This window comes from Cucurbita moschata, unplaced genomic scaffold (assembly GCF_002738365.1).
Source record: "Cucurbita moschata cultivar Rifu unplaced genomic scaffold, Cmos_1.0 Cmo_Scf00111, whole genome shotgun sequence".
In the NCBI taxonomy this organism is placed as follows: domain Eukaryota; kingdom Viridiplantae; phylum Streptophyta; class Magnoliopsida; order Cucurbitales; family Cucurbitaceae; genus Cucurbita; species Cucurbita moschata.
Window position 1 is genome coordinate 58,731 of NW_019268627.1, and position 27,612 is coordinate 86,342.

General features: G+C 34.9%; 1 non-coding gene across 1 annotated transcript; it reads left to right on the forward strand.

Annotated features, from left to right (window-relative positions):
• The first annotated feature begins 11,406 nt into the window (after positions 1 to 11,406).
• TRNAQ-UUG lies at positions 11,407 to 11,478 on the forward strand. Its single transcript has one exon. It is a non-coding gene; the product is annotated as a tRNA-Gln (tRNA).
• Positions 11,479 to 27,612: the final 16,134 nt, after the last annotated feature.

A 27,612-nucleotide genomic window follows, 5' to 3' on the forward strand; every position in this document is an offset into this window, starting at 1 on the left:
CCCAAAATTTACAACAATCAAACTTTATTCTTCTTCAATGTAGCATGAATTGAAACATCTTTTGATAATTTTGACAACCTTTTCTTCACATCTTCATTGAAGCATATTGTATGATTGATGTCTCTTGGTTCATATCATTCTCCACTTCTTCAAGAGGATTCGTCCTCGAATCTAATTGTGAAACTTTGCTGCAAAAAATAAGTTATGAAAATACAAAGAACCTCACAACACTCTCTCACGTGTATACGCTCATGGAATTTTAGGCCACTCTGTTTGCACTCATTTACACAAATGAAGCTCTCATTCTCACCTCTCAAAATTTTAAATAGAGCAAAGATTGAATTTTGAACTCTGGGTCGATTCAAAACTAAAAAGATGAAAGTAAATAAAAATCAAATTGAAAAAAAAATGCAAAGGAAACATATATCCGATCTTGAGCCTGAAGCTCTAATACCAAATGATAAGATAAGGAATCAATACAAGGGGAATAAGATTCGGATTACCTTGTTGATCGAATATCTCAAGTCAAGAACACTTTGTTTGAGATTCGAATCACTCCAGAAGCAAGATCGATCATGTCTAGCTTCAATGATTCTAGTTGATCAAATATCTCAAGACAAGAACACTTGATTGAGATTCGAATCACTCCACAAGCAAGATTGATCATGTCGAGCTTGAATGATTCTACATGCAACCTAAACTACATAGAGTTGCAAAGAAACTTAGCCATTGGCTAAAGAAAAGCACAAATGCTTCTTTTGATATATCTTCTAAGTCTGATTACAAATACAACATAGATGGCTTTATATAGCCTCAAAATGAAACTATTAAAGGCATTCCAAAAGTTGTAACATTCACACTTTATGGCCATAATTAGCCATTATGTAAATGTAACCGAAATTAAATAAAAAGTCTTAAAACACAATAACTCTAAATTATAACCCACCCAAAATTTACAACAATCAAACTTTATTCTTCTTCAATGTAGCATGAATTGAAACATCTTTTGATAATTTTGACAACCTTTTCTTCACATCTTCATTGAAGCATATTGTATGATTGATGTCTCTTGGTTCATATCATACTATCTTAAGGATTTACTAATTGGACACGAGTTCTTGGATTTAGGGGATTGTTTTATGTAATTTTCAACTACAACTTATGTTTTCAAATTTTTAGGTCATAATTTAGGTAGTGGTTGTAAATTATGGATGAACACTAGAGTTTCTATCCCGTTCACCACAACTACTCTAGTTTTTGTTTGAAGGCTATAATTGTCATCTATTCCTGACATGACTTCGACATCGTGTCAGGAATGACCGTCCTGCTGAAACACAAAGTCATTTACATGCCCCTAGCAAAATGTCTAGTAGTAATGGAGTCTAACCCGACGATCATTCAGAAAAACATCCATCAATCAAGAGGGTTGAAAATGATGTCGATACTACAGTTGAGAAAGAATCATAGCCATGATGAATCTACGCTTGCTGCTATTGTTGTAATTGAAAAGGGGAGCTCGAGTGAGCCAACCTCAATAGAAACCTTGTTGCCACTACATGAACACCACGACACAAAACAAGGTCAGATAATGGATTTATCCCCACCAGGAGAGACAAAAACAAGGTCAGATATTGAAGAAGGGAGACAGAAACAAACCACTGAAGCAACACATGTTCACACAAAAATATCATCTAGACGGATGAAGAGAAGGGTCATTCGGAAGCGTCAACCACAATAATTTCAAGAAAAATAAAGAGTTCACATAAGTTAAGTTCAGATAAACTTCGAGTTTAAAGCAACAAGAACTAAAGACTGGTGTGAAAATACTATGGACTAGTTAAAAGTATCCATAAGATTACGAAGACATCATATAGAATCCAATTTCTCTTATGGATGCGGACTAACCTTATTGTCCACGTTAGTAACTTGAAACGTTATTATTTCGACCAAGAAGACATCAAGCTGAAGCAGGTGGTATGACGTTATACAAATAAGAAAAAGTTTCAAGTGAAGAAAGTCGAAAAAACACGAACAGAGAAGACATGAAGACTCAACAAACCGAGAAGTGATTTTCAACAGCACCTAGTAGGTTGGAAGAGACTCCTCATTATGAGATCAGCTGGAAGCACATCGAGAGACCTAAAGTCAGCCTCATACAATAAATTGTGTGGGGGCAGATGTCACAGTCATGATTGCCCAAGGCGTGTTGCCTGTGGTTGCATGTTGCATGTCTCAGCCATTCTTGTAAACGATTTGTTGTCCAAGGCGGTTATTTGGGCAATGTTATTGTTTACCGATTATTTGGGCGACACGCCTTGAGCAATCATGACCGTCACAATTGGCTAAGACATTTTGTTGTCCATATGTTATTGTTGTCCAAGAGACTCCTCATTATGAGGTCATGATTGGCTAAGACATTTAAAGAAGTTTTACCTAGGGCAACTTCTATCACAATCCTCTTCTCGCTCTCTGAAATTTCTTTAAATGTTATTGTTCACTTGTTATTTGGGCGCATTTTCCTTAAAAGGATTGTGACGACAGATAACCTAGGTAAAACCTCTATTGGGAGATCAATGCAATAGAGAATCTGTGTCCCTTTCCTGAAACCTTCAACGAACAACATTACCAAGAGTTCCTAGAAAAAATATCATAGAACAATTTGTGTAATGCCTTTGAAGTTTGGCTCGAGGCTCTATCTTATCTCCTAAGAATATGGTTCATTCTCTATTCACATAAAAATTCTGCAATAGAAAGTGGTACCCTCGTCTTCTTTTACAAAACTTTCTCAAGTCCTCATGGAATGATTTGAAAGTGGTTCCCTCATCTTCTTTTATAAGACTACCTCGGCCTTCATGGAATGATTATGCTATGTTGATTCTTAGAGAAGGGAGTAGGAGTAAGAGTAGATGACTGTTTATGGTCCAAGTCTTGAAAATGTAAGTCTTTATGTATGATTCTCTTCAAATCTTTGAAACTATGAGGATTCCTACATACACAAATTTCCTTTGTTTGTTTATTCTTGTTGTTTGCTCTCTTCAATTAACATGTTATAAAGACACTTGTAAATTATAATTGTTGGGGGCATTTTGAGAATCAAACTCGAGACCTCTCGCACCCGAAGCGAGAATCATACCACTAGACTAAATGCCTTGTAGTGGATCTATCATTTTTAGTTGCTGGTCTATATCTTTTGTGCCCCCTCAATATTTGAAATTTATGTTTCAATTCTAGAAATAGAAATGATATCCATAGAAATACATAGTTTTACAACACAAATAAGAAAAACTCAGTGATCAAGTTTTAGATAAAAGTAGCAAACATGTTGATAGATATAAAAATAAATTCACGTTCTTTCTCTGGCCTAATTATCAATGGGAAGATTTAGCTGATATGAATTGTTATTGGTTTGATACCAATAATATCATTTTAGAATGCTAAGGATCCATATGTGTCCTTGAAAATTAGTTAATGCTATATTTTTCTTATATTGGCCATAATATCTCTCAACCAAATACATTAGTTGAAAATGTATTTAATATTTTTCTTTTGTCCTTTTCTTTTTTCGAATGGTCTTATGTCTCCATTCCATTTGAAAATTGATATTTTGTTTGGTAATTTTAAACTCATTATTTTTTATTTGTTCATCCCACCTAATTTGTAAAAAAAAAATCATACCACTAGACCAAATGCCCTTATAGTGGATCTATTATTTTTAATTGCTCGTGTGTATATGTTTTCCGCACCTCAATATATGAAATTTATCCACATATTTTTGTGCTTTAGAACCTACTATTATTGTCATGTTAACTTCACATGGTCTATCACACAATTGAAGCAGCATTGCCACGGGAGCCCATGCATTGATAACTATATTTTTTTTTTTTCAAAATTTTGTGTTTTATCCTTTAATTAAAAAAAAAACATTCCAATTTTAAGCAAAATTTCACACCAAACTAAGTTTTTGAAAAATATTTTTGTTTATTTATTTTTTCTTTATTTTAGTTTTCCAAACATAGATTGATCTGGAGTGGCTAGTTTTCAAAATTACTTCTTTGCTACCATTGAACAATATTTATATTGTAAAATGGATTAACTTCCTTTAAGTTTATGTAGTTTCTTTTTATTACTATGTTTACTTCTATCTCATGTTACTCCATTTGTATTTACTCCTTGCGATGGGAATCACTCCTTGCGAAAATGTATACAAACCCAGTTACCGGGTTGAAAAATGATTTCATTCCGTCCTTTATTAATTCTTGAAGCAAAATTGAAATTTTGTTTCTCAATTGTCTACTTCTACTCTTTATGAGTGATTATTTCTTTTTAAACTATATAATCTAAATTTAGTGATTATTTTTTTTTTAAATTTCAGAATTTTCATTTTCAATGTTATAGTCTTTACAGATGAATTTTTATTTTTAATGTTAGTGGGGATAGCTCAGTTTGGAGAGCGTCACTGAAGATCTGAAAGTCACGTGTTTGATCCACGTTCACCCCCACCTAATTCAAGTCAACTAACTTGCATAACCTAAATATTTAATCTAAATTTAGTGATTATCTCTTTTTAAAATTTCAAAATTTTCATTTTGAATGTTATAGGGGATAGCTTAGGTGGGAGTCGGTAATATTGAAGATTTGAAGGTCACGTGTTGGTTTGACCTTCACCACACGTGATTCAAGTAGTATAACTTACTATCTTATCTAAATTTAGAGATGATTTCTTTTTTTTTACTGATGAATTTTCATTTTAATGTTAGCGGGGATAGCTGAATTGGGAGTGAGAGTGGGTGTGTAGATGTAAAGATAGCGTGGATTCCTAATTCTTTATTTGACTATAAATGCTCTATAAGAATTCTTTATTTGATTATAAATTCTCCATAAGACATTTAATAAAATGACTCATTTTATTGCATGGAACAATCAAATTGATTATTTGATTATAAATGCTCTATAAGACATTTAGTAAAATGACTCATTTTATTGCATGGAACGAAAAAATTGATGTTCCTGTAGAATTGTCAATACATTCTACTTTTAATGTTGCTAAGTTGAGTTCTTTTGATGTAGGTGATGATTTTTCTGATTCGAGGACGAATCCTGAAGAGGGGGATGATGATAAGAATCACGGTGTACATTCTACTTTCAATTTTGCTGAGTTGAGTCCTTTTGATGTAGGTGATGGTTTTTCTGATTCGAGGACGAATCCTTTTGAAGAGGGGGATGATGATAAGAATCACGGTGTTCCAACTGGACCTATTACACAACCCAAGGCCAAGAAGATTCAACAAACATTCATACTTCATCTACAAAATTGGATAGGCTAGGTTCAACCATCAATTCATGTGTTACAAGCTGATTCGTTTGAGTCAAGACCATTTGGAGATTCAAAAGTAAATATTTGCACGATTGGAGTAGTGGATGAAGTTGCAAGCACCATTTCATGAGTGGTTAGAAAATTTTATTTATTATTTTAATTTCATAAGGTTTGTAGTGCTCAAATTGACTTCGTCTTCTGTGGAGATTTAAAGGGATTGAGATTAAATCACGGCCACTAACTTCTTTTGTTGGGAAACTATAAATACCCACAAATTATTATGTAAAAGCATATTTGTGATCAATGCAATTGTTGTGGTAGATTGCATCTGAGTCATTCAATCAAGCCTTGATCAAGTTCGATTGTGAAGTGACTCAGTTTAGAAAAAGGTTCCAAATCTTATTTCTCAATCTCGGATCTCATCATCTAATTCTAGCTTTATCTCTTGGTTGATCCAAATTTTGTATAAGAAGGTGTTAATTTCTTTAATACAAGGGTTCTTGCTTCTACAAAAGCTTGGCTCGTTGGGCTGAAGATTACGGTTGAGCTATCATCCTTCAACGGGATCTTCTATCCCCATGACTTGCTCTGATGCGGTCGTTCTTCTAACACTGATGACACGTCCAGTTGTCGAGATTGGTAATGTGAGTTTGTAACCCATCCATTGAGATTCTTAGAATGATTCTATAGCTTATCATTACCATGTTGGGAGTTGGATCATGGGTCTTGGGCGAAGGAATCCTTGATTTACCGCCCTTCGAGTTGAAGGAAGTGTCATAAGGCTAATTTTTTTTTTTCAATTTTATTGATTTTTTGTAGTGATTTTATTTTATTTTATTTCAATTTTGTCAAACTCACTCAGGTGCTCATCTCAATCATTTCAGCCTTGTTGGCGTTCAATAAGAGAGACCTTGGAAAGAACCTGTAACTATTCAACTGGATTATAACATTAACAATTTGAATCAAATAAAGTGACATTAACCATTTGAATCACCTCAACCCCACTTGTTGAACTTGACCAAATGTCTATAACATAACACTAACAAAGGTATAAAGTAACACTAACAAAGGTACAAAGTTCATAAAAGTCTTTTTAATCTAAAATACCATTGAACTTGACCATTATAGTGCCTCTCAAACGTAGGTAAAGTTTAAATTCGGGTCTCCTTGTCAAACTCATTTGTGTGCTCATCTCAACCATGATGACGTTCAAGAAGAGAGACCTCGAAAATAGCCAGATTATCGCATTAACCATTTAAATCACCTCAACCCCACTTGTTGAAATTGAAACAAATATCTATAACATAACACTAACATAGGTACCATGTTCATAAAAGTCTTTTTAATCTAAGATACTATTGAACTTGACAATTAAAGTGCCCCTAAAAATGAGTTAAAGTTTAAATATAATTGGTGACAAAAGATGAAACTATAAAATAAAAAGAAATAAGAAAATAATATTCAATTTCAGAGAATCAAACTAGAATCTCGTAGGTGAAAGCCAAATATCAAAACCGTTGGACAACAATGAATTTTTGGTGTAGTTGTCCTAAAGTCTTTTGTCTAATCGCTGAAGAGTTTTACTATGATGTTTTGGGTAATGTCTAACTCTTCGACACGTCCTTTCATGTGTGTGATAGAGTTCTCAGAGTTACCGCGATGTTTCGAGCTGTTCGATCGTGTGGCTCTTTCTTCAAAAGGGTCAACATCAAACGTCAGGTCTTTGATTGGCAACCCATCCAGAGGAGCGTCGATTGCATCGATTCCATCAACAGTCTTCCCATGAGTTTATGGTGCATGACCCATTTTTTATACCATTCACCTTCAAGCGCCACCATAGTTTTGCATCGTCCAGGAAATGCATTGCAACCAACGTAACTCTTAGGTCCTATGAGCAAGTTCCAGTAACCTTCAAGTATTGTTCTATGTCAAAAATAAAGCTTTTTAATTCCTTAGCATCCCGGTTTCCATTTAAGGGTTGTGTTCTTGGATTTTAAGTTTGTTAAGCCCACATGAACTTGGCTTGAGGTGTGGTTCTCTACAGCCCAACTTGTCAAACTCACTCGGGTGCTCATCTCAACCATGATGTCGTTCAACAAGAGAGACCTCAAAAACGATTGGATACTCACTCGGGTGCTCATCTCAACCATGATGTCGTTCAACAAGAGAGACCTCGAAAACGATTGGATTATCGCATTAACCATTTGACATTGAACAAAATATCTATAACATAACTCTAACAAAGGTCGGAAGTTCATAAAAGTCTTTTTAATCCAAGATAGAAACTGTAAAATAAAATGAAATAAGAAAATAACATTTCATTGCTGGGAATCAAACTCGGGTCTCCTGGGTGAAAGCCAGATATCCTGACCACTAGATGACAATGGATTTTTGGTGTGGATGTGCTGAAGTCTTTTGTCAGATCGCTAAAGAGTTTTAGCATGATCTTTTGCTTAATGTCTAACTCTTCGACAAGTCCTTCCCTGTGTGTGTTAGAGTTCTCAGAGCTACCGCGACGATTCGAGCTGTTCGATTGTGTCTCTTTCTTCAAAAGAGTCACCCATTTTTTATACCATTCACCTTCGAGCACTACCCTAGTTTTGCATCGTCGATGAACTGCATTGCGGCTAACATAACTCTCAGGTTGTATGAGAAAGTTCCTGTAGCCCTCAACTCTCAGGTCGTATGATAGAGTTCTTAGAGCTACCGTGACATTTCGAGGTGTTCGATCGTGCGGCTTTTTCTTCAAAAGAGTCAACATCAAACTTTAGGTCTTTAATTGGCAACCCATCAAGGGGAGCGTCGATTGCATCGATTCCATCAACGATCTTCCCATGAGTTTATGGTGCATGACCCATTTTTTATATCATCATAACTCTTAGGTCCTATGAGCAAGTTCCTGTAACCTTCAAGTATTGTTCTACGTCAAAAATAAAGTTTTTTAATTCCTTGCATCCCGGTTCCTATTTGAGGGTTTGTGTTTTTGGATTTTCAGTTTGTTAAGCCCAACATGAGCTTGGCTTGGGGTGTGGTTCTCTATGACCCTCCTTGTCAAACTCACTCTGGTGCTCATCTTAGTCATCTTAGCCATGATGGCGTTCAACAAAAGAGACCTTGAAAATGACCGGATTATCACATTAAACATTTGAATGACCTCAACGTCACTTGTTGAAATATAACCAAATATCTATGACATAACACTATTAAAGGTCAAAGTTCATAAAAGTGTTTTTAATCTAGGATACTATTGAACTTGATCATTATACTGCCTCTCAAACCAAGATCATAAAAGTCTTTTGAATTTAAGATACTATTAAACTCATCCATTAGAGTGCTTCTCAAACCTAGGTAAAGTTTAAATATAATTGGTGACAAAAGATGAAACTATAAAATAAAAGAAATAAGAAAATAAAATTTCATTGTCGAGAATCAAACTCGGGTCTCCCCGATGAAAGCCAGATCTTCTATGTAATGTCTAACTCTTCGACACGTTTTTTTATGTGTGTGATAGAGTTTTCAGAGCTACCGCCACGTTTCTTGTTGTTCGATCCTGTGGCTCTTTCTTCAAAAGAGTCAACATCAAACATTAGGTCTTTGATTGGAAACCCATCCAGAGGAGTGTCAGTTGCTTCAATTCCATCAATGGTCTTCCCATGATTTTTTGGTGCATGACCAGTTTTTTTATAGAATTAACCTTCAAGCGTCACCATAGTTTTGCATCGTCCATGAGATGCATTGTGGGCCAACGTAACTCTCACGTCCTCTGAGCAAGTTCCTATAGTCTTGAACTATAATATCAAAACATATTAACGTATTTGATATGTTAAATATTAAAATAATTGATGTGTATCATAAACATTAAATAAAAATATATATTTGAAATTTGAATGAGATTCATATTAGTAAAACATATATTATGATATTCTACGATATTTTAATATTATTTAAATAAGATATTATATCTTAATGTATTTAAATAAAAAAATATATTTTAATATTATTTAAATAAGATATTATATTCTAACGACCTGTGTTTAATTCTCGATAGGTAATCCACCAATTTATACAAAATTGGTCCATAGGCAATTCGGTAGGGTTACTTTTGGATCGATAATCTGTAGAAGGGGTCACTAAGGTTGAGATCATACAAAATGGGTCCATAGCTCAATGTTAGAGCATTTGATTGCTGATCAAGAGGTCACCAATTCGAACTTAGTTGGGCCCTTCTATCTTGGATAGAAATTTGTTACACTTTTTGGACCCACACTATGTCTAAGGGGTCACTAAGGTTAAAATCCTACAAAATGGATCCATGGCTCAGTGGTAGAGAATTTGACCGGTCACCCGTTTGAACTTGGTTGGGTCCTTTTATTTTGGACAGACACTTTTTACACTTTTGGACTGACACTCTGTAGAAGGGGTCACTAAGGTTGAAATCATGTAAAATGGGTCCATAGCTCAGTGGTAGAGCATTTGACTACAGATCAAGAGGTCATCAGTTCAAATCTGGTTGGTTAAGCCCTTTTATTTGGACAAAGCCGACCATTGAGTGTCCTCAGTGTCCAGAGGAAAAGAAATAAGAATAATTATCGATTCCAAACCTTATTCCAAAGTCCACCACATAAAACCATGTACTTAGAACCTAAAGGCCACCTTATTCCAAAGTCCTCCACCACATTAAGAAAAGAGTGTGGTATGAGTCTTGTACTCACTTCATGTTTTCCATATATTTTGAATATAATGTAAATGTAAATATATATGTTCATTATATTTTAATTCTTTTTTTATTTCGAGAAAACCTTCTACTTTGTTTTCAACCTCTCTTAATTGCAATCGGTGCTTCGAGAACCCACCAAAAATGGGTCATAACTCTCTTTTTGTTTTCACTTACTCCTAAATTTATAAAATGTCTCCTATTTTTATTCCCAAGTTTGCCGGCGACATTGTTTGTTGTCGAACATGATAATGTGAGTTTGTAACCCATCCGTTAGGGCTCTTAGGATGATTCTCTAGATTATCCCTTCCATGTTAGGAGTTGGGCCATGGGTCTTGGGTGAAGGAACCGTTGGTTTACCGCCCCTAAGAGTTAAGTTGAGGCTAGTTTCACATAGTATCATTGTCTTTGAGATTACAATTCTTTTCTATTTTATCTAAATTTTTTAAATATGGATTCATTTCCAAATGCATGCTAATACCGTTATTGTTGAATAAATGACTATTATGATTATCAGTGGAAATAAATTTTGAAGATGAAATTAAAGTATTAATTTTGATGTCATCTTTACCTGAGTTTTGGGATATTGTTATTAATGAGATTCAATCTAATGCCATTAGAAAAAAGAATGGTAACGTATGATATTTGAAACAAATAAATATTTTGCCCTCTATGATAAATCAAATCACTCATTTGAAATTCCTTAATAATAAACCTGAAGTCTTACATCTTTTATAGAGAAAAGTTCCTTAAATAGAAGTCTTATGAGATACTTCTAAGCATTTAGAGATCAACTAGACACAAAGATAAATATTCTAAAAAAAAAATTAGGGGTTAAACTTTTAGTTAACCTAATTTAAGAAACTTATGATTTTTATATTATCAAGAGTTTAATTGAACTAGGTCGATTCAATCTAGTGGACTCAAAAATTGAACCGAACCAAACCAACCAGTTAGTAACATGATTTAGTGGAAGCATTTTCACGCAAAGTAGAAGCAATAATGGAGGGTTTGAAATAATATAGTTTTCACCCCTTATTTCTCGAGTGAATATTGAAATAATATAGTTTTTATGTTAAGTTTTGCACGGAAGAAAGAAAGATTGGGATGTTAAGTATTATTTCAATTTGTTTGTAATATACAACAATATATAAATTAAATATAAGAAATATATAAAATTACATGTTCTCTAAGAGCTTCAATCAACACTGGAGGGTTACTTCTACAACCACTCTAAAGGTGCTCAAGATCACGAGTTAGATAAAACAGCTATAGAACTTTGAATCCAATAACTTGAGTTTGACTCGTGATAAGATCTCTCTTCTTGTGGAATCTGCCTAAAATAGGAAAAACCATTCCAAAATAAATTTTTACAAGGGGTTCTATGGTGTAGTGGTTTGCACTTTGGACTTTGAATCCAATGACTTGGGTTCAACTCTCGGTAGGACCTTTAAGAAATGGACCTTGATACGAAAACACAAAATAAGGAATGGCAACACAACCTCTGCTTAAGGGTATTGTGTACCCATAATAACTAGTATGAGTTTTAGGTTCTAGGTTTCGAACTTGCTCCAACCAACTTGAAATTGAAATCTTGAATATGACTTCTTGTTTCATTTTCAGGAACTAAACCTTAGAGGTTGTCATATGTCATGCATCGTATTTTAACCATGAAAACTCTTTCGAAGTGACTCTTAATTTTCTTCCCATGAGTGCATAGGTGGCGTTGTCATAATCGTGGCATCCTGCCAGCAAATCGTGGTGCAGAGCATCTCATTTAGGTGAGGGAGATAATAAGTTCATCATGAAATCCTGCTCATGTTACATATACCATAGCATCCCACCTAAAGAGGAATAGAGGCCTCGTGGTACACTTCGTGGAGTGAGATAATGGTTACTTCAGGCATGAATCCTAACAACTTGTTAAGCATGATATTTGCATTAACCTAGGTGTTTTCTTGGATTCTTGGTGATCCTAGGTTTATGCATAATGTCTTGGGTCAAGCTTGGAACTTATAAGTTCTTAGGAAAAGGCCAGCATGATATTGTGCATGTAGTATCTATTAGAGACTAAGGGTACATCTGGGGAATCTATTATTTCAGGGATACCACTTTAGTTATCCTAGGAGGTAAACTCATATGGAACGCGGTGAGCATTTTCTCCCATATCTTGGTTTCGGTAACTAAAGTTTTCCAATAACTCCCAAACTCCATTACATTATATAACCTCTCGGGATAAGGATTCATACAACATTTCATAAAATAAGATCTATTGAGAAAACCCGAGAAAAGGTCAAATTTTGAGTTGACTTGGACAGTTTAGTTGAACTGGCCGTATCATCGTTTTCTTTCTCTAAATAGGAAGAAGATGCGTCATCTGAAACTCGGCCTGTACAGCCACATTTACAGCGTTTCTCTCCTCGATTTCTTCGTGAAACTTAAAGTGGATTTTACAAGAAAGGGCTAGGGATTTATTTGATAACTTCTCGTGGATCGTAGCCTAAGATATTCGCTACCAAAGATCATCCAAAATCTAATTTATCGCTGGAGATAAATAAAAGAATTTCTTATTGGGTAGCCGATTCTAGGGGTTTCAAGGCCCTATTTCTTCATTGAACCCCTTCCATATCCTATCTTCAGGCTAAAGGAATTGGTTTGGAGGAACATCTTTGAGTGTAGGACTTTAATTTCCAAAAATCTTTCTCGGTATGCAACTCACTCGAAACGCCAGATTTTTGAACTCGTGGGTAGCTTGTTCTACGACGTCTCAGCTCTCGATTCCTTCATCAAGTTTACTCAACTTCTTCCTCTGAAGCTAGAGGAATCCTTAATTTGAAGGAAAAGAGATCGTAGATAGGAATTTTGACTCTTATCCCCAATTTAATTTCGAAACCTAATTCTTTCAATTTGGCACGCGCTCGAGGTTATTTTTCTTCGTGGTCTTCTATGGAAGCATTCCTTTGAGGTGCAGAAACTGATTGGAATCATTCTTGCTCGACGAGTCATCATGTATCCTCGGATTAGATTTTCAAGTTTTTCTTGAAGTTCTTCAATGGCGGATTGAATTGGGGGAATGGTTTCTGAGCACTTTCAGCACTCTATTCCTTCATAGAACTTGTGGGTAATCTTGTTGAGAAACTGTAGGAATAAGTTTGAAGAGAAATGGTGGAGGATTGCTCTCGAATTTTGAAGAAATTTGAGAGTAGGAGACCCATAATCTAAACGCTTATTGCCTTCGATTGGGGGATCGACCTTTCTAGATTCTTATTCCGTATTGTTGCTCCTACTTCTGACTTTATAGGAGGAGCTTAAACCGACATTAAACCGAACTTTCTGGATAATTTTTTGGAGATATCAACTCCGATCATAGTCTTACCGACCTTGGCTTTGAATACTACTCGTTGGATGTGATGATTCGTGCGTGTTCGTTCTAGATCATATCAAATTTTGGAGGAGATCCGACGGTTGAGATTTGAGTTCGAAAGATTTTGCTCGGATGGTCACGGTAGATGCTCTGATTCTAATTAGAGTGGCATTTCTGTAATTATCCATTCTTCTAGAGGTATTTTGGTAATTTGCCACTTTTCGAATATTTTATTATTATTTTTCTCGAAAAATCTATAATTTTTCTACAAATTTCTCATCGCTTTTTTTATCATTTTTCACTAATTTTGAATCTTGAGATTCCTTCAAGATAAGGAATTACAAATCGGTAAAGATTCTTGATAATTGATAAAATGACTTTTTTGTCTTTTTCATTTACTTTTTCCTTTCCAATCCTTTTCAAAAGGCTTTTAACTCCTTGAAATTACTTGTTAGGGTACACGAGTGACTTGACTAAGTCCTTTGTTCTTGCTTAATCCTTTAATTTTTTTCCTTTCTATCCTTTGGGTCTTTCATGAAGGGCTTATTTTATGGGAGATAATTTCCTTCATTTTTGGAGGGTTACATATACATACTCGTTACAAACACAAAACAAGAAGCAGACTCAAAAGAAGAACAAAAAATACTAGATTAAAAACAGAGGTTAGTCCATGGCCCACACTCCAAAGTCCGCTCTCATCCATGACCAACTCTCAGTTACTTGAAAAAAAATGATAAACATGGAGTGAGTAAAACTTAGTAAGTAGCCCACTAGTAGGTTCTCAATTAAGTATGTCAATGACAAAAAAGTGCAAGAGGCTAGAAGGTTTGTAATGGAAGAAAATAACAAGAGTCATGGACATCGTTTCGTTTACAAGTTGTATCATGTGTCTTATTCATGGTTACTTAAATCTCGTTGAATTAGTGCGCCTTTCACATCAGAGACATTTCTGCCTTAAACCGAGCTCTTTGCAATAGTGAACTTATTAAAAACTCTTTGCTTGCTGCAACATTTGTTTGACATAATTGGACTAAAGGATGGTATGGACGACCATAGCTCACACTGTATTGGTCTCCAATCATGAAGTGTGACGTCGGATCTTTGTGCATACCATATTCATTAACTATAACATGGCAAGAAATTTTTTATGTTTTGATTGGGCATGCCATATTCTGTTGTTCTTATATATCTTCAGTTAGACTTGTGATTAAAGCAAAGAAGTATAGACATGGTTTTCAACCAACCCTTCCTTTATAGTTAGTTTGACGAATGGATTTTTGTTATCATTTTATCGTTAACCCTTCCGCTCAATTTTGTGTTATGATATCATACAGGGAATGAGAATCGACCTTACTTGGACAAAATTATATACCGTTTGATGATTATTGTTGATAACAAAGATAAATTGAATTAGAAGCATTTTAAGTTCAAAAGTAACAAATTACTTGTACACTTTTACTTATAATCTTCATATTCTTTATATAGCAATAAGGAAGGGAGGGATAGAAAAGATACTCATAATATCATTATGACTATGCCATATTTCATTAATAAAAGAGAGTAATACAGCCACAAACACACATATATTTCGAGAGAGAGAGAGAGAGAGCTTATTATAAGTAGAGATAGCATTCTAGTAGTTGTATTGCTACTTGGGGACAAGGAACTCGAGAACTTCTTTAAAAGATGAGAACGTATGAGTAGGTGGCGATGGATATATCACATGCACAAAAAGAAAGTTCTACACCTTTGTAATAAAAGACTAAGGAATATCATCGTTATTTATAACTTCTATCACAATAATATAAATTATGCGAGGACGACGTTCTCTAGTCATACCAACTAGACCGTTCACCACACGCTTGTAGATGAAACAATGTCCACTATTCTCGTTATTCTTTTCAACTACGAACCTTCCTGCATTCTGCACTACTAGGATATTGACATCCTTAATTGGTACTAAAGCATCTAAAGGCAACCCTTCCATACGGCTCATTCTAACACCTTTAGTAAATAGTTCCCAGAGACATTGTTAGGCCGATTTTGTTCATGAATACTTAAGAATTTGATATTTATAGTTGTAGTTGAACGCTACTTAAATTGATGAAGTGAAATCTTACAATAGAGTCTAATAAAGCGTTTGTCCATCAGAATAGGTTGGAATTAAATTCTTTATAGTTCAAGATAATAATTGTATTCTTTAAGTCATTGAGACTAGTGTTACTAGTACTTGTTAGTATATTTGAGTATAAATATTAAAATGATTATTTATTAAATATTGTTTGAATTAAAGCGTTTATAATTCCAATGATCTTCATAACCTAATTCATACAAAAATAAATAAAATAATTAGGAAGAATTTATGTGCTATATCAGAATAAGATGCATAAAAAGAACTTGTCGTAATTACTTTATTCATCGACCTTTAATCTTAAAAGTAACTTAAAATATTGCAATATTGTGATTCAATTGCCTATTATGAAATTAGAGCTAAACTAAAAAAATAATATTTTTAAAAGATGGAAAAATTCATAAGCCAACCAAAATATGTATTCAAAGATGAAGAATTCACAACAACAATCACAAACAATATTAATTAGCATCTTGTCTTTTGGTTTGTCACATTTTCAAACATGAACAAACCTCAATTTCGAGTCGGTGAGTATTATGGATCATAATCGACAGTACTTTGCAAGTAGCTTTGAGCATTCACAAAAGGTCGAAAGTTGAATTTCTTTAGAATGGTAACCAAATAATCGATGATTATTGTTGAATTTCCAAAAAATACACCACAAATTTCATTTATAGATATAAATGGAACCATTGATATAAAACCTTGATTATACAATTGCATCTTCACTAACAAACCCACCTTGGAGTGATCATCTTCACCAGAGGCTGCAAATTAAGAAGCCTTACAGGATTACTCAAAAGTGAACTTTTAAGACAAATGAAGCTATATTTGAACAAGAAAAATCATGTTACATGTGTCTAGGATACCACGGAAACACCAATGCAAGCAATCACTACCACCCGAAGTTTCTTAGATATTCTAGTTGGATCTATGAGACTCATCCCTCAAATGTGAAAGAATAGTTATATCCAACATTCTTACTTGTGTGCCTTTTACCGCACTCTCAACAAATGGATCGCTTGATCTATTCTACTCTACTTTACTTCCTCTTGATAACAGTGTGGTATTGACACAACTCATATTGCTGATAATCATCACTTACATCCAAAACTAGCGGAAAAGTTTCTCTTGATAGCGGTCGAATATCGTCAAGGACCCATTCACCATTTCCATTCCTACCAACGGAAAAGCTTTATTACATTCATTTCTTTCTCCTTTCTAACTTCTTCATTCTCACATTAAACTTTTTTTTATTTTTTTTTAAAAAAAAAGTTAAACGTGAAAAGGGAGAAAGAAGGAAGAAGAAAAAAGAAAACCCTTAATTTTGAAAGCTTATCAAATACTCTTTGACCGATGTAAAGAAAGCTTGAGAATAATTTATTCTCACGTCCCTCTTTGACACTTGTTGGATATATATCCGTCCTTCACATGTCGTATCATAGTCATATCATATCGTAAAAACTTTGTGGTTATATCCTTCCCTAATTTATCATAGCCTTAACGTCCTTAGACATATCATAGTTAACGTCCTTAACTAGATCAAATCTAATCCAAATAACTCAATCAAATCTAATCCTAACAATCCCGCCCTTAAACTGAACACGAATAGTAATCAGTTTATATCTATGACCTCATACCAAACTTCCACTAGGTAACTTCATCAATTCCCATGTGCCATTTCTGTTTATTGTTCCAAATCCATGGCTTGCCTCCATTTCTCACTCTTCAATGCTTCTTTAAAGTTGACAAAGTTTGCAGGTTCAGTAGGGGTAAACATGGCTGAGCTTCATCATCTTCTTTACAAAAAAATTTTTCCTATTGCATAGTCTCTCATCCAGACTGCTTCATCAACATCTTCACAAAAATCTTCTCCTATTGCATAGTCTCTCATTCAGACTGGTGGTCTCTTATTCCTCGCCTTATTTGAGCTAGGAGAGCTTGCTTCAGCAAAAGAGCTAGATGAAATATTTTCTTCTGCAATATTTTCATCTACCGCTTCTATATCATTATTTTCATCTTCCGCTTCTATATCATAGAGTCTGTAAGCTTTTGACTCCTTATTAACTCCCAGCAAAACATAACTCAAACTCTTATCATCTACTTAGTTCTCTGAGCTGCCTCCTCTTTTTGTCTCTGAATCAACTCGAGCTCACAATATTGTTCTTCTTCCTTCTGCTACAGCTCTAGAACTAATCGTCGTTGTGCTTTTTCTACCCTTCTTCTATTCTCTTCCAGCATTTTATCTAGCTCTTCTCTCTCTTTTCGTGCTTGTTATTCTTTTTTTCTTGTAGCAGTAAGAGCGGCTTCTTTCTCTTTCTCAAGCTGCACATCAACATCATCAAACAACTTCGTGCGACCTTCCTCTATTCGCCTCTGTATTTCTAATTTAGTCTCTTCAGAGTTTAGCCTTTCTTCAACCTTCTTCTGAATTAGTTCTTCCATCCTCATAGCTACATCTTCTTCTAACTTCTTCAACTCTGCTTCACGCCTTTTCTTCTCTTCTTCCTCTTTCTTAAGCTTCTCTATGGAATGATTCCAATCAGTGGATGCACGACTAGGACTGGAACTGGACGATTTGGGGAAAGGAGATAACGAGGAAGTCCTACTTTTGCATTGGCAGCTGAGGGAACTTGAACGGCTGCTTCAACTGGAATGGGTAGTAGAATGACAGGGGGATGAACTTGGGTGCCTTTTGCTTCTCTGACTATGGCAAGAGGAATTGGAGTGGTGAGTGTATGACAGAGACCTTGAACCACTTCTCCCCATAAATTTCAATTGAGTTTGAATAGCTGCTACAGGCTGAGATATAACATGCAATACGAACATTCAATTCAAAGACATCTTCGTCTCCATGATTAAGCCTCTCTCGGGATGAAACACCTTGCATGTTCCATTTTGAAACAAAAAGGTAACCCCCTTTGCTTGCAATTTACCACTACTCTACAAATTGTTCCTCAAGTCTAGCACATAGAACACTCCTGTGATTATCATTATGATTCCATTCACTTCCAGCCGTACATTATCCTTTCCGGTTACAACCAGGCTTGAGTTGTTGCCCAACTTCACTGAATCTCTGAAACTTCCATCAAAATCTGAAAAATATTACTTCTTCCCACACATATGATTGCTACATCCTGAATCAAGGAACCACATATCTTCTCTATTGACCTTATTCATATTCACGTAAGCAATCAGCGACATCTCTTCTCGATTCTCTGCATAGTTTGTCTCCTTCAACTTGCTTTGACATTCCCATTGAAAATGTCCTAGCTTGTGACAGTTATAGCACTCCACTGTGGCCTTGTTGAAGGTTTGTCTACTTCGTCTGGTATTGCTTTGACATTCCCATTGAAAATGTACTAGCTTGTGACAGTTTGGATACCGATACGCATACATTCTCGCATGGAAGAACTGATGGTGTTAATATGGAAGTAATTTGGATCTTAGGCACTTTTACAACATCAATTATAATAAATAACTAGCATGTTTATAAGTATTAAAACTTAATGAGTTTAGATACTAACCTTTTGTAGTTCAAACTTCTTTTTCCTCACGAACCGGTTTTGAACCATCACTAGTGTCTTCTCCACTATTCTCCGGCCTTAGAACGGGATTGTGGAATCCAGGGAGTGACTAAACTTGGGAGGGATTTTGTATATATGAAGAGAGTGTTTGTGAGAGGTTTTTTCTCAAGGTTTTTCACCAAGAAGAAGAAGACCTCCCATGTACCATGATCACTCTATTTAAAGACTCATGTTTGCATGTTCATGCAAATTTGGGATCACCAAATTTTGACACTTAAAATTCCACTCAAATGTTTGAGATTATGTGGCAAGCATGCATGTTTGAGTTAACAAAATTTTGACACTCAAAATTCCACTCAAACTTGTGGGGTTTATTTGGCAAGCATGCAAGTTTGGTTAAACCAAATTTTGACACCTCAAGATTCCACTAACATGGATTTTTCCATTAAATAAAGTCAACATTTTGACTTTCTTCATTTTAATTCAACAATTAATTTGAATAATGAATTTCAAATTAAAGTAACATTAAATGATTAATTAAACTATTTAATTAATATTTAATATTAATTCAAATGTCAATCTCAATCAATTCCGACACATAATTGATTAAGATATTTAAATCTTATTTAAATATCTCATATCCTCTCTTTTTGTTTAATTCGTAAATATGTATATATGTAGTGCATATTCCCTAATTTGAATTCGAACACTTCGAACTCACCCATCACATTGTTCTATGGTTTAGTCCGATATGAGCTAGTAGAGGGACCTAATGGACCTATAGATCATGGGCTCCAACGACCCAAGATTAACCGGTTAAACTCATTAACCTGGTTAACCAACATTCGTTAACTACTAGGACACTCCACTATAGCCTAGTAGTTGCACTCCCCTCACTATAGATATATTTCTATCCATTTGATATAACCATGATTAGTAAGTAGATCCTTCACAGGTTGTTCGTAACTAGAGCTGGGTCAATTTACCGTTTTACCCCTAAAGTTACTTCTTGTTCCTTATGTCTCACTGATCCTCTAATGAATAATTGGTTTGTGGTCCAACCAGTAAACCGAATCCCTCTCAGGCTAATGAGAGGGTGGGGCCCCTTGTTCAAGACCTTGAGTTAGTGCTTAAGGGAACTACCTCTCTTCTATCCTTAAAAGTGGGTAGGAGTGAATTCCATCTTGCACCCCACGTCTCCAGCCATTCACCCAGTCTTACCCCTGAAATGGGAGGCATCTTGAGTCGGCGAATTAGAGCCACTCTCACCTATGCAAATCTAAGGATAATTCCGAATAAACAGGAGTTCATGGTTAGCTCAGGATTAAAATCGAGTTACCTAGGTTATCGAATGAAAAGAAAATCAGTCTCAACAGTAAACGACATTATAAAGTGAGAGTGATTTTCTTCATGGTCCGATCTTATGCAATACTCATTGCATAGGACGCCCCCACTCACATGTCTCCACATGTACAATTTAGTGATCACATTGTTTGTATTATATACAAAAGTGGGCCGCATCCATAATGTCCCCAGAATAAGGTACTCAACCTTATCCTTATACTATAGATCATTTTGACTATATACTTGAACTTGATCCCCTCTTATGTCTCTACATATAGTTCAAGTAATCATACTATAGCCAGAGTGTTCTTAGTTTATTGGATTTAGATTGATGATCGTAAAGTTCACTTTATTCAATAACAACTTTTACTGAATAAACATCAATAATAACTTTATTGAAAATAGAATATATCTTTGTTTACAAACTATGAGTTTTAGGACATAAAACCCAACAAACTCCCACTTGGACTAAAACTCTAGTGGGGTTTTATAACGTTGAGTAGAGAGAAATACAATAAACTAGGGCATCACATACTCATGCCTTTTCTCCCACTTGCCCTAGATTACATAACTCGTAGTTCTAGACTCACTAGGTGCCCTTCAAACACTTTAGCCGGGAGGGGCTTTGTAAATGGATCAGCAATGTTGTGCTCTGAAGCTATCTGTGTGACGATCACATCTCCTCGTTGCACAATCTCCCTTATGAGATGATATTTGCGCTCAATATGTTTTCCTCGCTTATGGCTTCTTGGTTCTTTTGAATTTGCAACTGCTCCACTGTTATCAGAACGTCTTTCTATCAATCGAGAGAGGTATAGAATAGTACAACAAACCAACAAGACAAGAATGAACTTATAAGATGGGCGATCAGGGAAGCGATTTCATTTGTGTTATCCGCCAAGGAAATGGTCAAGGAATTTAGATCCTGAATAAAGTATTGTAGGCAAGCAAAGCTTTTGAAAATGAAAGCGTGTAGAACTCATATCCACTTTCTCTTCGCTTCGTAAACTTCGGATCTGATCTTCCTTTCCTCTCTAGGTGATTAGGAGACAATTTAGACCTGGTGTGCATCCGATTCGGTCAACAATAAGGTACAAAGCGGATTGATTAAACGGGCTTGAAGTTCCATTATCGTTAGGTCGAAGATCTCTACTAGGTTTAGTGCACTTTGGTAGTTGCGAATGTTGCCGTAATCGAATGTCTTTCTCATTCGACATTCTCTCTTACCAAGCACTCATATTTGCCAGGGTTGAGGAGACAGTTCATGAGCTAATTGAGTTTCGAGATTGCGTATACGTGAAAAGAGCTCGCTTTCGAATTTCTTCTCGGCGTTTTATGCCCGGTTCTAGTACAGGAAAGGGTCTGATCTCTTTCATTGGAGCACATTGATGCCGAAGGAGTCTTCGGAACCGGTGGAGAGGCTATGATCACTTCAAGCTATTCAAATAGCATGACTGATACCACAAAGAAAGGGTATCTCAGTCACACTAGTCAAATAGCTTTTTCAAAATAATTATCTCGATATATGATACCAAAAACCTACCTGATGACTGATAAGGAAAGGGGTTTCAAAAGACAAAAGAATGACAATTCTACTATGTTGATTCTTAGAGAAGGGAATAGGAGTAAGAGTAAATAACTGTTTATGGTCCAAGTCCAAAAAAAAGTAAGTCTTTATGTCAAGATAGGAGAGGAATCCTGATATGAACCAAGAGACATCAATCATACAATATGCTTCAATGAAGATGTGGAGAAAAGGTTATCAAAATAATCAAAAGATGTTTCAATTCATGCTACATTGAAGAAGAATAAAGTTTGATTGTTGTAAATTTTGGGTGGGTTATAATTTAGAGTTATTGTGTTTTAAGACTTTTTATTTAATTTCGGTTACATTTACATAATGGCTAATTATGGCCATAAAGTGTGAATGTTACAACTTTTGGAATGCCTTTAATAGTTTCATTTTGAAGCTATATAAAGCCATGTTTGTTGTATTTGTAAGTGAGACTTGGAAAATATATTAAAAGAAGCATTTGTGCTTTTCTTTAGCCAATGGCTAAGTTTATTTGCAACTCTATGTAGTTTAGGTTGCATGTAGAATCATTCAAGCTCGACATGATCAATCTTGCTTGTGGAGTGATTCGAATCTCAATCAAGTGTCCTTGTCTTGAGATATTTGATCAACAAGAATCATTGAAGCTAGACATGATCGATCTTGCTTCTGGAGTGATTCGAATCTCAAGCAAAGTGTTCTTGGCTTGAGATATTCGATCGACAAGGTAATCCGAATCTTATTCCCCTTGTATTGATTCCTTATCTTATCATTTGGTATCAGAGCTTCAGGCTCAAGATCGGATATATGTTTCCTTTGCGTTTCTTCTCAATTTAATTTTTATTTATTTTCATCTTTTTAGTTTTTAATCGACCCAAAGTTCAAAATTCAATCTTTGCTCTATTTAAAATTTTGAGAGGTGAGAATGAGAGCTTCATTTGTGTAAATGAGTGCAAACAGAGTGGCCTAAAATTCCTTGAGTGTATACACGTGAGAGAGTGTTGTGAGGTCCTTTGTATTTCCATAACTTATTTTTTGCAGCAAAGTTTCACAAATAGATTCGAGGACGAATCCTCTTGAAGAAGTGGAGAATGATATGAACCAAGAGACATCAATCATACAATATGCTTCAATGAAGATGTGGAGAAAAGGTTATCAAAATAATCAAAAGATGTTTCAATTCATGCTACATTGAAGAAGAATAAAGTTTGATTGTTGTAAATTTTGGGTGGGTTATAATTTAGAGTTATTGTGTTTTAAGACTTTTTATTTAATTTCGGTTACATTTACATAATGGCTAATTATGGCCATAAAGTGTGAATGTTACAACTTTTGGAATGCCTTTAATAGTTTCATTTTGAAGCTATATAAAGCCATGTTTGTTGTATTTGTAAGTAAGACTTAGAAAATATATTAAAAGAAGCATTTGTGCTTTTCTTTAGCCAATGGCTAAGTTTCTTTGCAATTCTATGTAGTTTAGATTGCATGTAGAATCATTCAAGCTCGACATGATCAGTCTTGCTTGTGGAGTGATTCGAATCTCAAACAAGTGTTTGAGATATTTGATCAACAAGAATCATTGAAGCTAGACATGATCGATCTTGCTTCTGGAGTGATTCGAATCTCAAACAAAGTGTTCTTGGCTTGAGATATTCGATCGACAAGGTAATCCGAATCTTATTCCCCTTGTATTGATTCTTTATCTTATCAAATCCTCATAGTTTCCAAGATTCGAAGAGAATCATAAATACACAAATTTCCTTTGTATATTCTTGTTGTCTCCATTCCATTTGAAAATTGATATTTTGTTTGGTAATTTTAAACTCATTATTTTTGTTTGTTCATTCCACCTAATTTGTAAAAAAAAAAAAAATCATACCACTAGACCAAATGCCCTTATAGTGGATCTATTATTTTTAGTTGCCCGTGTGTATATGTTTTCGGCACCTCAATCTATTATTGTCATGTTAACTTCACATGGTCTACCACACAGTTGAAGCAGCATTGCCACCGGAGCCCATGCATTGATAACTATTTTATTTATTTATTTTTTTTCTTTTATTTCAAAATTATGTGTTTTATCCCTTTTTAAAAAAAAACACAAAAAAAAAAACATTTGAATTTTAAGCAAAATTTCACACCAAACTAAGTTTTTGAAAAATATTTTTATTATTATTTTTTTCTTTATTTTAGTTTTCCAAACATATATTGATGTGGAGTGGCTAGTTTTCAAAACTACTACTTTGCTACAATTGAACAATATTAATATTGTAAAATGGGATTAACTTCCTTTTAACTTTATGTAGTTTCTTTTTATTATTATGTTTACTTCTATCTCATGTTACTCCATTTGTATTTACTTCGTTTTATACAAAAGTTCACCGTAATTAATAAATCCATGTGCTTAATACATTCCCTACAAAAATAAACTTTTTTGTATCAGGATAAATTACAATGAATAGTGAGAAAAGAAATCCCAAAAAATAAATAGAAGGTTGAGAATTTCACTCAACCACACAATGTGAAAGAGTGACTGCATGGCTCACATGCAATTCTACCACAAGAATGGCATGAAACTTGCATAGATGATGCTCGAATTTTGAAGGGGAACTTCTCAACTTCAGAGATCAATTTCATTCATCACAAATCTGATTTTTACATAATAATTTGGGGGTATTTATAGTCTCCCACAAAATAAGTTAGTGGTCGGGATTTAATCTCGATCCCTTTAAATCTCAAAGCAAAAAAAAAAAAAAAAGAACGAAGTCAATTTGACAATTCTACCGTTACAAACTTTATGAAATTAAAAATAAATAAAGTTTTCTAATAACTCATGTAGTGATGCTTGCAACTTCATTTGCTCCTTCAACGGTGTAAATATTCACTTCTGAAGCTCCAAATGGTCATTTCTCAACCTAATAAGCTTGTAACACATGAAATAATAGTTGAACCGAGTCTATCCAATTTTGTAGATGAAGAATGAATGCTTGTTGAATCTTCTTGACATTGGATCGTGTAATAGGTCCAGTTGGAACATTTGGAACACCGATCCTTATCATCTTCCCCCTCTTCAAAAGGATTCGTCCTCGAATCAGAAAATCATCACCTACATAAAAAGACTCAAGTCAGCAACATTGAAAGTAGAATGTGCTGAAAATTCTCCTGGAAGATCATTTTATATGCATTATTATTAATTCTTTCAAGGACTTGATAAGGGTCATCCCCTCTTGGATGTAACTTTTTTTTCCTTTGAGATGGGAATCACTCCTTACGAAAATGTATCCAAACCCAGTTACTGGGTTGAAAAATGATTTCATTTCGTCCTTTGTTAATTCTTGAAGCAACATTGAAATTTTGTTTCTCAATTGTCTCCTTCCCCTCTTTATGCAATGTTTTGATCCCATTTGCCTTACTTGTGGCTGCTTTACTCACAAAAATATTAGAATGAATAGAAAGCAAATCAAGACGCGTAAGTGGATTAAATCCGTAAGCAAATTCAAAAAGAGAACAATGAGTGGCAAACATTCGTCCCAAGACTTAATATTCTTACAAATAATAGCCCTAAGCAATGCTCCTAATGTTCTATTAACCACCTCAGTTTGCTCATTAATCGGAAGATGACATGTAGTTGAAAACAATAATTTGTTACCCAATTTATGACTTAATATTCTTATAAATAATAGCCCTAAGCAATGTTCCTACTATTTTATTAACCACCTCAGTTCATGATTCTGAGGATGACATGCAGATGAAAACAATAATTTGGTACCTAATTTATCCACCATACTTTCCAAAAGTGACTTAAAATTTAATATCCCTATCTTTTTTTGTGTGCAGCAAACATTGGTAACATTGACTACAAAACTTATAAACATCGTAATTCATGGCAAAGGTCATATGGATCGTGATGAGCATTTTCTCCCATATCTTGGTTTCGCTAACTAAAGTTTCCCAATAACTCCCAAACTTCATTACCTTATATAAACCTCTTGGGATAAGGATTCATATAACACTTCATAAAATAAGATCTACTGATGAATTTCATAGCATTTGAAGGTCATCTAGGTCATGAACCGAAGGTAAATTACCTTAGGGGCATTATGGTCATTTTACACCGTTTCTTGGTTTACCTACTTATCCTTATCCAATGACCACAAAATTTCACATCTAACCTCAACATACTATAATATGCTCAGTATTAAAATTTGATAGGCAGCAAAGCTCATATAGTGGGTTATTTTAATGTTACTTAAATCTCGAGCTATTTAATCGGTTCAGGGTCTTAACTCACGGTTCTTTGGGTTTCTCTTTCATATATCCTTAATTCATACTTGGTTTAGGGTTCATATGAAAATCCAAGCGATTTCTACAAGTATTTATTAACCAAAAGTCCAAGGTGGCTACTTGCCTCGTCGTCGACGTTTGGGACGTCCATTCTTAAGCTTCCAGTATCTGAATTACTTCATATTTCCTTCCACATACTCCTTATTGTGTCTATTTTCTGAAACCATAAGATTTTCTAGGAGAATCGGTTTGAAATTGGGCTAAAATTGAGAAAACCCGAGAAAAGGTCAAATTTTGAGTTGACTTGGATAGTTCAGTTGAACTGGCCATATCATCGTTCTCTTCCTCTGAACAGGAAGAAGATGCGCATTTTTTGCGTCGCCGCCATTTAAAACTCGGCCTGTACAGCCACATTTACAGCGTTTCTCTCCTCGATTTCTTCGTGAAACTTAAAGATGGGTATTACAAGGAAGGGTTAGGGATTGATTTGATACCTTCTCGTGGATCGTAGCCTAAGATATTCGCTTCGAAAGTTCATCCAAAATATGATTTATCGTTGGAGATAAAACAAAGGATTTCTTATTGGGTAGCCGATTCTAGGGGTTTCAAGGCCCTATTTCTTCATTGAACCTCCTCCATATCCTTTCTTCAGGCTAAAGGAATTGGTTTGGAGGAACGTCTTTGAGTGTAAGACCTTAATTTCAAAAAATCATTCTCGGTATGCAACTCACTCGAAACGCCAGATTTTTGATCTCTTGGGTAGCTTGTTCTACGATATTTCATCTCTCAATTCCTTCATCAAGTTTACTCAATTTCTTCCTCTGAAGCTAGAGGAATCCTTAATTTGAAGGAAAAGAGTCGGAGATAGGAATTCGACTCTTATCCCCAATTTAATTTCTAAACCTATTTCCATCAATTCGACATGCTCTCGAGGTTATTTTTCTTTGTGGTCTTCTATGGAAGCATTCCTTGGAGGTGCAGAAACTGATTGGAATCATTCTTGCTCGACGAATCAACATGTATCCTCGGATTAGATTTTCAAGTTTTTCTTGAGGTTCTTCAATGGCTGATTGAATTGGGGGAATGGTTTTTAGGCACTTTCAGCACTCTATTCCTTCATAGAACTTGTGGGTAATCTTGTTGAGAAGCGGTAGGAATAAGTTTGAAGAGAAATGATGGAGGATTGCTCTCAAATTTGGAAGAAATCTGAGAGTAGGAGACCCATAATCTAAACGCTTATTGTCTTCGATTGGGGGATCGACCTTTCTCGATTCTTATTCCGTATTGTTGCTCCTACTTCAGACTTTATAGGAGGAGCTTAAATCGACATTGAGAGCTCTAGATTCTTCGTTATTTAGAAGTTTGAAAAGAAATGGTGGAGG